The following is an 11478-nucleotide window of genomic DNA, read 5'->3' on the forward strand; positions in this document are numbered from 1 at the left end:
ATCCATCCAGTGGTTGATGGACACCTACATGGTTTCCATGTCTTGACTATTAATACTGGTTCTTTCAACATGGAGTGCAGCTATCTGTTCAGTTGGTATTTTCATTTGCTTTGAATATGTTCCTGAAAGTGGAATTTCTGAATTATATGGTAGTTCTATTTTAATATTTTAAGGCTCCTCCATACTGTTTTCCATATTCATGTGCTCATTCTGAAGCAGTCCTTCTGGGTGCGGAAAAGGCACGTTCTAACAGTGGCTAATGTTCTTGAATCAACTATTGCAGAGTTTCGGGAATTATTCTTTGTCTGGTCAGTCATTTTTGGAGCTGGAGGTTGGGTCAGTGGACACTGAATCACTGTGTGAAAGAGAGAAAGACCCTAAAAAATATTACAGTTCAATTTGGAAAGGCTAGCAGGGTGCTGATTAGGCATCTAAATAATAGCTATAATCCCCCTCGTTTTGGGCCCCAATTCCTTCACCAAAAAGTGAAGCCAAAGGGTGAGACCCCTCTGGGCTGACGTCAATTCATGTACTGGATCAAAATATCTCAGTGATCTACCATTCTTGGCTCAATACGTGTGTTACTGGCTTTGCCTTACCTTCATCTCCTGTTTTGGTACTTGAGTATTAAAAAAGGTAATAGAATGAAATGAGTTTGTGCACATGCTTTAACACACATGAAGTTAAACAAGGTATTTGAAATGGTAAACTGATTTCATAGGTATACCTTTGTTACATTATGCTCCTACTAATGCCGCATTAAATAATCCCGAGTTGATGATGGGGAGTGACGTTGACATGTGGTCAAAGACAAGCCTCGATACGGAGTCCTCACTAAGTTAAATACCTACCCAATAATCTACTGTATAGAATACCAATAGTAAATAATATCTACTGAGGCATTATTTTACACTTTGCTAAAGGAGGAAAAGGTGATTGCATGCACGTGTGTGTGTGTGTGTGTGTGTGTGTGTGTGTGTGTGAACACACACCTAAGATGGTACTCATCGAGCGCTTACTTTCCGAATGTTTGTTTAAGGGCATCAGCTTCAGGAAATCAATCTGTTTATATGAACAATCTCTCTCACCATCAAATACTACAGATCTTGTCTGGCGACATTTCTGACTTCACCTTTATCTGCATCTCAAGCCAGACCTTTTTATTCTGTGAGAGCAGTACTTTAATTAATTTATTAAGGAAAGTGATGCCCAAATTTTAAAGATGTGATAAACCGACTTTAATGCTGGGAATATAGAAATGAAGAAAATAAGTTTTACCTTCAAGGAGCTGAGAGTCTAGTAGAATATATTTCTGTCTAATGATTAAATGCCATATAATATGATAGTGGCATTAAGAAAACGCAGGCACATGTATCATGGTTGCCAAGCAAGGAATGGCTTGGCATGCATCATATCATGTATACATACCTATGTGCCTTTTTCAGTGATGTCAAACCTCATGGAAGCAAATGGGAAGAAACACTTAATCTTCACTATATGTCCTTAAAAAGTAAAACTTTGAATGAAGCCCTGTGAATGAAATCATAAAAGTAAGAAATTAAAACTGTGGTAACAATATATTTAACAGGCAGTATTTAGCAATGATTGTGGCATTCTTATTTTTGCTTTTAAAAGATTATATCGTATGTCAAGGGGCTTCCCAGGCTGCACTAGTGGTAAAAAAAAAATACCCACCTGTCAATGCAGGAGACATAAGGGACGAGAGTTCGATCTCTGGGTTGGAAAGATCCCCTGGAGAAGGAAGTGGCATCCCACTCCGGTATTCTTGCCTGGAGAATCCCATGGACAGAAGCCTGGCAGGCTACAGTCCATGGAGTCACAAAGAGTCGGACATGACTGAAGCGACTTAGCATCAGCACATCTTATGTCAAAATGAGATTTCGCTCTTAGCAAAAAATGACCCTGATAATTATTACTTCAGAGATTGTGCCCTTGCTGGCAAAATAATAATGCTTATTAACAGGCAGGCTAGATAAGATCCAGCTGGGTTAAATGCGGATTAAATCAGCTCAGCTGATTGTCAGAGGAAGCCCGCTTACATATAGGAACCACCATCAACTTCTGAATCTCTCATCCAACCAAGGTCCTTGAAGTTACCAAATGGCACTTACACTGGTTTTCAATCCACTGCTATTTGTTGTAAATGTATTCTTTTTCCATTATTCTAATTTCCTTTTCACTGCTAACATAGCATTTTATGAAGCATTTTTACAGCTTCTTACAAAATATCTTTTATTAACCTAATGCAATCCTGGGAGCTCAGTGAAATGCTGAGTGTCACCGAGGGGATCATCTGCATGGTCTCCAGAGGCTCAGTGTAGAGCCCTGCTAGGCTGTCAGCCTTGTGAGAGTGTTAACGCCCAGGTAACACCGCACCTTCACCTGTCAGGCGCACATCATGCTAATTGCCCCAATAACATTTTAGCACTGTGATGTAAAAGCACCATATGATGTTGGCTAATTTTCTTCTAAGAACCTTGATTAAATTATATATTATATACACAGATCACACATATATGTATGCGTGTAAATATTAATGGTAATACAAACAAATTGCTTTATAATAAGCCCAATCTTAATTCCAATTGCTTTACAGAATCCTCTAGAAAATCAGCTGTAAGCTAATTTTCCCAGGTGGCACTGGTGGTAAAAAAGGTGCCTGTTGTTAATTTTATGTGTCAACTTGATGGGGCTAAGGGGTGACCACAAAGCTGGTAAAACACTATTTCTGGGTGTGTCTACGAGTGTTTCTGGAAGAGATTCGCATTTAATTTGGCTCCCGCCTACCTTCGGAAATTGTCAATAGGTAGAGATTCTGGTGTAGTGTATAATTTGTTATAGCTTAAGGATGGACTCAAATAATTCTGGATCTTTTTGAAATATTTAAAGATATATCAAAAGGTCACATTTATCTTAAATGTATGTAAATTGTAGTGTTGGCCATTTTAAGAGTACAGCACTCATCCTTGTTTATAAGATTAGAAATGTTCTTTAATTCTACTAGTTTATTTTTGGAATACTGAGAACTAAAACTTCATGGGTAGAAATAGAAAAGCATTAAAAAAATATCTGTTAGTAGTCTCCAGAGAAATACAACCAATAGGCTATATGCAGTTATATAGAAAGATATTTATCATAAAGATTGATTCACATGATTATGGAGACTAAGTCATCTCAGGGTCTGCCATCTACAGGCTGGGGGCTCAGGAAAGCCTGTGAAGTAATTTCAGCCCAAACCTGAAGATCTAAGAACTAGGGGAGCCAATGGTGAAAGTCCTAGTTGGAGTCCAAAGGCTGGGGAACCAGAAGCATCAGTGTCCGAGGACAGAAGATGGATGTCCCGGCATAGGCAGGTGAACAAACTCAGCCTTCATCTGCTTTTCTCTTCTGTTAAGGCCCTCAACACAGTGGATGATGCTCACCCGTTGGAGATGGGGATCTTCTTTATTCAGTCTACCAAGTTAAATGCTAATCTCTTCCAGAAACACTCATAGACACACCCAGAAATAATGTTTTACCATCTGTGCTCACCTCTTAGACCAATCAAGTTGACACATAAAATTAACAACCACAGGCACCTTATTCAATATCTTTCCTCTTTCTCAACAATTGCCACAGAACCTTTCCTTGCATATTCCTGTAACTTTAGTTCATATACTCTCAAGCTCTCCCATTCCAATTTTAGTAAGCTGGTGGAATGTTTTCATAGGACACTGCTTTTGAGATGTATGAATGTTGTTCTAAGAATACAATTGGAGGAGGAGTGGAGGTAATACTTACCATAAAATAGGTATGTTAATGACGGCAACAGCAGCTGCTGTAAAAAAAAAAAAAGTCCCAAAATATACAATAGATCTGTGCAATGTAAATTTCTTTCTCACTCAAAGTTCCAGGGTGTGTTCATGGGTTGTGGAAGGCTTTCCTCCATGTCACACAGGGAACCAAATTTCTCCCTTGGTCGCTCTTCATACAAATAGAAAATAAAGAAGAAAGAGAGTGGGACATCACATGAGAAGGGGTTTTAGGAGTTGACTCATTGGAAAGGACTCTGATGCTGGGAAGGATTGGGGGCAGGAGGAGAAGGGGACGACAGAGGATGAGATGGCTGGATGGCATCACCGGCTCGATGGACGTGAGTCTGAGTGAACTCCAGGAGTTGGTGATGGACAGGGAGGCCTGGCGTGCTGCAGTTCACGGGGTCACAAAGAGTCGGAGACGACTGAGTGACTGAACTGAACTGAATTGATGCAGTGTAATGTTTATACCTAAAAGTTCTCCAAGGTTTCCGTTCAGTTCAGTTCAGTCACTCAGTCATGTCCAACTCTTTGTGACCCCATGAATCACAGCACGCCAGGCCTCCCTGTCCATCACCAACTCCCGGAGTTTACCCAAACTCATGTCCATCGAGTCGGTGATGCCATCCAGCCATCTCATCCTCTGTTGTCCCCTTCTCCTCCTGCCCCCAATCCCTTCCAGTATCAGAGTCTTTTCCAATGAGTCAGCTCTTCACATCAGGTGGCCAAAGTATTGGAGTTTCAGCTTTAGCATCAGTCCTTCCAGTGAATACCCAGGACTGATCTCCTTTAGGATGGACTGGTTGGATCTTCTTGAAGTCCAAGGGACTCTCAAGAGTCTTCTCCAACACCACATTCAAAAGCATCAATTCTTTGCACTCGGCCTTCTTCACAGTCCAACTCTCACATCCATACATGACCACAGGAGAAACCATAGCCTTGACTAGATGGACCTTTGTTGGCAAAGTAATGTCTCTGCTTTTGAATATGCTATCTAGGTTGGTCATAACTTGCCTTCCAAGGACTAAGCGTCTTTTAGTTTCATGGCTGCAATCCCCATCTACAGTCATTTTGGAGTCCCAAAAAATAAAGTCTGACACTGTTTCCACTGTTTCCCCATCTATTTCCCATGAAGTGATGGGACCAGATGCCATGATCTTTGTTTTCTGAATGTTGAGCTTTAAGCCAACTTTTTCACTCTCCTCTTTCACTTTCATCAAGAGGCTTTTGAGTTCCTCTTCACTTTCTGCCATAAGGGTGGTGTCATCTGCATATCTGAGGTTATTGATATTTCTCCCAGCAATCTTGATTCCAGCTTGTGCTTCTTCCAGCCCAGCATTTCTCATGATGTACTCTGCATATAAATATACTTACCCTTAATTTCCTAGTGTTCAACTAGCTCTTTCTGGGTGACTTCTCTACTCTCACAACATCACAAATCATCAGTAAGTAAAATGTGCCCAGTTTATAATTCCAGCCATGTCTTCTTTTCTGACACGTGATTATTTTCTGTGCTGGTCTTTACTCAAAAAATGTTCTAAATCTACCTGAGACTTAATCTGCCCCAGATTAAATTTAGAATAACTCCCCTTCCTTTCTTCATCCTTCTTCTTCAGTGATCTATGCATTAATCCTGGTTATCAACATCCACCAGTTGCCAAAATCAACCAAAGTTCAAATAATTTTTTTTTTTCATTTCCTCTGCCACGTTGGCCACGACCAAGAGAAGGAGTTTTGACTCTGAGCCCGGGATGTCTGCTTTGGTCAATTGTGTCTAGTACATCAGACTGTTGTGAAATCTGGATGGCAAAAGAAAGCCGGTGCCAATTCAGCAGGATGGAACATCTCCATGGCTTGGAAGGCTACCAGGTTCCTGAAGAGAAAGTTCATTCTGGGCTGGGGATCCCGGTGCACCTGGGATGAGAATGACCAGGGAGAGTATCTGTGGAAAGAGAAAGACGAGAGGCTCTCAGAAGATCTGCATAAGGCTGCGTGGAAGCAGTGTTTGCCAGTGTGTGCTTCAATCCCCAAGAATTCAGCCTTTCCAGATATTATTCCTGGTACATGAGAAACACTCCAGATTCCTACTTCCCGGTACAGAAAGATTGTAGGAACAAATAGTAACCAGGGTGGGAATTCAAAAAACAACTCCCCAGCTTAAAGTGTGTGGAAACGTACCATGTGTCCAGAAATTTAGTTCCGGACCAAGACCAGGACTGCTGCCCAAATGCAGGTGGAAACCTCCAATTTCATCTCTCTCCCTCATTTGCATGGGCATATGTTTCCCAATTGTTAATGCTGTCACTTGGACATGGGCGTGTTGATACCTGATTGGTGGCGTCCTCAGCATCTTTCTCTGAGGGTTAATGCCATCTTGGTACATTCCTACAGCTTCATAGTTAGATTATAGATGGGTTTCAGTGATTGTCTTGAGAGATTTTGATGTTTTTTACAAAACTTTACAGTAGAATAATTTTTTAAGAATAATACTGACAAACTCAGTATCGTATAGTATGTATCTTGAGAACATTGATCTATAATCAATTAACTGAAAAACGTGATTCCTGGCGGCAGCCCTAAATTAGGCCCGTCCATTAGTAGACATACAGCAGTTGAGAAGGAGACAGCTGATTGCGTATCTGCTTAGGGGTTAATAAGTCCTTCTGTTTCCTGGGTCTCCCTTTCTAGGGATGGAGAAGGGGCATCAGAATGCAGGGCCCATCCATGTTGCTGCAAATGGCATTTCATTCTTTTTTGGCTGAGTAATATTTCATTGTATAAATATACTATGTCTTCTTTATCCATTCATCTGTCGATGGTGGTTCACAGACACTTAAATTTAAATAACTATCAGTTCAGTTTAGTCACTCCGTAGTGTCCGACTCTTCCAACTCCATGGACTGCTGCATGCCAGGCTTCCCTGCCCATCACCAGCTCCCGGAGCTTGTTCAAACTCATGTGCATGAGTCAGTGATGCCATCCAACCATCTCATTCTCTGTTGTCCTCTTCCCCTCCCGCCTTTAATATTTCCCAGCATCAGGGTCTTTTGCAATGAGTCAATCTGAAAACGGTCAGAAAAAACCTACTCACCAAGGTACAAAATTGCCTATAGTCAGGGTAACTACCAGACAGTTCCTAAACCAGCATCTGATCTCATAACATCAAACACACCCAAGTAGTTGCTTATTAAACCTAGTCTTTCTATGCATATTTAATTTTCCTATAATGCTGCTCTGAGGTAGAGTGAATTCTTAACTTCATGTGTGTATGTATGTATATATATATATATATATAAATATATATAATTTTGTTTCTCTACACATCTCTGGCTATAGCCTGGTTCAGTGGCCGTTCCTGAAGTTGTTGTTGTTCAGTTGCTAAGTTGTGTCCAATTCTTTGCAAACCCAGGTATTGTGGCAGGGCAGCCTTCCCTATCCTTCCCCATCTCCTGGAGTTTGCTCAGACGCATCCATTGAGTCAGTGCTGCCATCCAACCACCTCACCCTCTGTCACCCGCTTCTCCTCCTGCTTTCAATCTTCCCCAGCAACAGGGTCTTTTCCAGTGAGTTGGCTCTTGGCATCATGTGGCCAAAATATCAGAGCTTTAATTTCAGCATGTGTCCTTCCAATGAATGTTCAGGGTTATTTTCCTTTAGAATTGACTGGTTTGATCTCCTTACTGTACAAGGGACTCTCGAGAGTCTACTCCAGCACCACAGTTCAAAACCATCAATTCTTCCGTGCTCAGCCTTCTTTTTGGTCCAATTCTCATATCTGTACATGACTACTGGAAAAACTGTAACTTTGACTAGACAGACCTTTGTGGCAAAGTGATGTCTCTGCTTTTTAAACTGCTGTCTAGGTTTGTCGTGACTTTCCGTCCAAGGAGCAAGCTTTTAATTTCATGGCTGCAGTTAGCATCCACAGTGATTTTGGAGCCCAAGAAAATAAAATCTGCCTCCGTTTCCAATTTTTCCCCATCTACATGCTGTGAAGTGATGGGACTGGATGCCATGATCTTAGTTTTTAGAATGTTGAGTTTTAAGTCTGCTTTTTCCCTCTCCTCTTTCATCCCCATCAAGAGGTTCTTTAGTACCATTGATCTTTGCTGTTCTATTTGGTATTGATTTCTAGGCATGCTTTTAACATGTCCGGGCATAAGTGGTCATTGCTAAGGCCTTTATATAAAGCAAATTTGCTATTCCGAATAACTTTAAAAAAATTAATTAGCCTTGTAGCACTGAAAGTTGTCATTGGATTATCTAAAATTTATGGAAGCTGTGTATAAATCAAGTAGTAGGCCAATATCTTCAACACCTTGAGATCATGTACCAGTGTAGCAGCATCCTCCAGAACAATCTATAAAATAACAGTAGTCTTCCTTCTGCTGTAGACCTGTGTATTGAAACTATAGCCATGTAGGTTTTAGGTTGCTGTGAGTAAAATGCAACCATATCATGTAGAATCTTGGTTAGACAATTCTGCAGGGCATACTTAGTGGATGGATGAGAGAAGAAACCAGCTGCTTTATGACAAACTAAAGTGGAGAGAGATGCTACAGGGACTCGCAGAGGCATGATGCCTGGCTCCATAGCAGGCTGTGTAATCATGAGAGGAAACAGCAACAAGCAGAAGAGTAAATAATCAGCAATCAGGGGCATGATGATTAAAAAGAGTACATAAGCTCTGAGATGATGAGCCTAAGCTATAAAAACCATCACTTTTTATAAATGTAGCTACAGTTATAACCCAGAAAGAACTCTTTCAAACAATTTTTGGCAGCATTCACTCAAAAAAAAAAAAAAACATTAAAAAAAAGAATAGATGACTTGGAAGCTAATGTGAGCCTTGGTGGCCTTATTTATTACCATATCATATTGGTTTAGAACCTGGGTTCAGGCAGCAGCCAGCATGGGTTTGAATATGAGCTCCAGTATTTATCTACTTGTGTGACCATGAGCAAGTCACTTAAGCCTCTTATGTGTCTCTTTATTCATTTGTAAAATGCTGATTAAAATGATATCCTAGCTCATAAAGAGGTTATGAGGATTAAAAATGAAAAAAGCAAAGAAAGCCCTAGGCACTGTGCCCAACATGATGAAAATGTTCCCCAAAGTTAACTGTTATTCTCATCCTCACTGCCTAGAAAATAGGGTGGCAAATAGCATCCATAAATGCTGGGGTTGAGTGAATTCACACTGCCATCAGAGACATTTTCCAAAATAGCCACAGAACAGGGCATAGGTTCCTTCAGATGGAGATGAAAAACCTTGTTACTGCAGCACAGAATGCTTTATTCTCTTTGAGGAACTCTCATAGCACTGCACAGAGGGTGTGGCATTGGAAGTCAGTCATCACCATAGAATTATAGATTTGGATAAGATTTGAAGGATTATTTAGTGTCCTCTGCTATAATAGGAATGTCTGCTGTAATATTCAGGAATGTACATCCTCTGGTTACACAGCCACAGAAAATGATTTAATGTTAACTTTAGAGATGAAATAAATGCATTATAGTACCTAGTGGCCATTAAAAAATGAATACATTTAGCAGAACCCTGAGCCTCAACTGTACATCTTAATTATTTTGTCACATGTACTTTACAACTCAATTTTTGCTCTTTCTTGATGGTTTTGCATAATACCCTTGCATACTCAGTCAATAAGTCATGTCTGACTCTGCGACCCTTTGAACTGTATCCCTCCACGTTCCTCTGTCCGTGGGATTTCCCAGTCAAGAATACTGGAGTGGATTGCCATTTCCTTCTCCAGGGGGTCTTCCCATCCCAGAGATGAAGCATGGGTCTCCTATGTTGAGAGGCAGATTCTTTACAACTGAAACACTAGGAAAACCCCACTGTTTCGTTAATCCTTCGTCTTCTCTGCACTTTAACTTACAAATAATTGAAAGATATTATTTTATGATTTGAAAACCAAACAACTATTGTTGACTCTGAAAATATCAAGATTTCTGGAAATATTACTTTTTGAGTCATAAATAAAGTTGGAAAAAGACTTGGTTATATAGATCAATACTTTTGAGAAAACCTAATGCTAATTTAGCTAATTTAACAATATTGTACGTTAACATATCTTGATAGAATAAACAATGAGTACTATAGCCCTGACATTTATATGTTGTTGGTCAGTCGCTCAGTTGTGTCCCACTCATTGTGACCCCATGGACTGCAGCATGCCAGGCTTCCCTGTCCTTCACTCCTCTCCCAAAGTTTGGTCAAACTCATGTCTAATGAGTGATGATGCCATCTAACTATCTCATCCTCTGATGTCCCCTTCTCATCCTGCCCTCATTCCTTCCCAGAATCAGGGTCTTTTCCAACGAGTCAGCTCTTCCATCAGGTGGCCAAAGTATTGGAGCTTCAGCTTCAGCATCAGTACTTCCAATGAATATTCAGGGTTGATTTCCTTTAGGATTGACTGGTTTGACCTCCTTACTGTCCAAGGGATTCTCAAGTGTCTTCTCCAGTACCACACTTTGAAAGCATCAACTCTTCAGTGCTCTGCCTTCTTTAGGTCCAACTGTCTGATTCGTACATGACCACTCGAAAAACCATAGCTTTGACTATATGGACCTTTGTCAGGAAAGTGATGTCTCTGCTTTTTAATACACTGTCTAGGTTTGTCATAGCTTTTTCTCAATATATATAAAATAGATAACTAATAATAAACTACTGGATAGCACAGGGAATTCTACTCAATACTCTGTAATGAACTACTAGAGAAAATAATCTAAAAACACTGGATATATGTGTATATGCCACTGATTCCCTTTGCTGTACAGCAGAAACTAACACGACAATGTAAATCAGCTATACTCCCATAAAAATTAATTTTAAAAAGTAGTATAGCCCTGATTAAAGTATTAAATATTCATTTACGAGACTGCTGAAATCCTAGCCGTCAGAACTATCCCTTTACTCTTAATGTGCTGCACATATCTGGACTCTGATTCATGGCTGCGCCCTGGAGCCTACAGCCTTCTTAAGTAATGGTTGTTGACTGTTCCTCAAATCACGTCCTGCTGGGCATGGGTGTATTCTCTCTTCCAATGTCACTGTCACCAGGAGAAACCCCGATTCACTTGCATTTCAGTCCCTGCCTACTCTGCTCCTTCTCACAGGCAGCTTAGGCCAGAGAAAAACACCCACCTTGCAGGACTAGTTTCCTTTGAGCTTCATGACCACTTTTTGTTTTAAATTATTGAAGCATGTATAGTGTACAGTATTGTGTGTTAGTTTTAGGTACACAGCATGGTGATTTTTTTGCAGATTATTTTCCATTATAGGTTATTACAAGATACTGAGCATAATTTCCTGTGCTATACAATAAATGCTGGTGGCTTGCCTTTGTTATCTGTAGTAATTTCTATCTGTTGTTCCCATCCCCTCTTTCCTCTCCCCTTTGGTAACAAGTTTGTTTTCTGTGTCTGGGAGGATATAGATTCATTTGTATTAATATTTAGATTCTACATGTAAGTGATATACTGTTGTTTGTCTTTCTCTATCTGACTTATTTCACTAAAAACACTGTTTTCTAGGTTGAACCATGTTGATGCAACTAGCAGCATTTCATGTTGTACGGACAAATAATATTCCATCGTATGTATATACACACACACACACACACGCATCGCATCCTCTT

At 40.3% G+C, this 11478-nt stretch overlaps 1 protein-coding gene across 1 annotated transcript in view; it reads left to right on the forward strand.

The window, feature by feature from the left end:
- The window catches only part of LOC104992135 (contactin-associated protein-like 2), a 950770-nt gene that overhangs the window by 103195 nt on the left and 836097 nt on the right, over positions 1-11478 (forward strand). The gene's annotated exons all lie outside the window — the stretch shown is intronic.

The sequence above is a fragment of the Bison bison genome, unplaced genomic scaffold (assembly GCF_000754665.1).
Source record: "Bison bison bison isolate TAMUID 2011002044 unplaced genomic scaffold, Bison_UMD1.0 scf7180017864211, whole genome shotgun sequence".
In the NCBI taxonomy this organism is placed as follows: domain Eukaryota; kingdom Metazoa; phylum Chordata; class Mammalia; order Artiodactyla; family Bovidae; genus Bison; species Bison bison.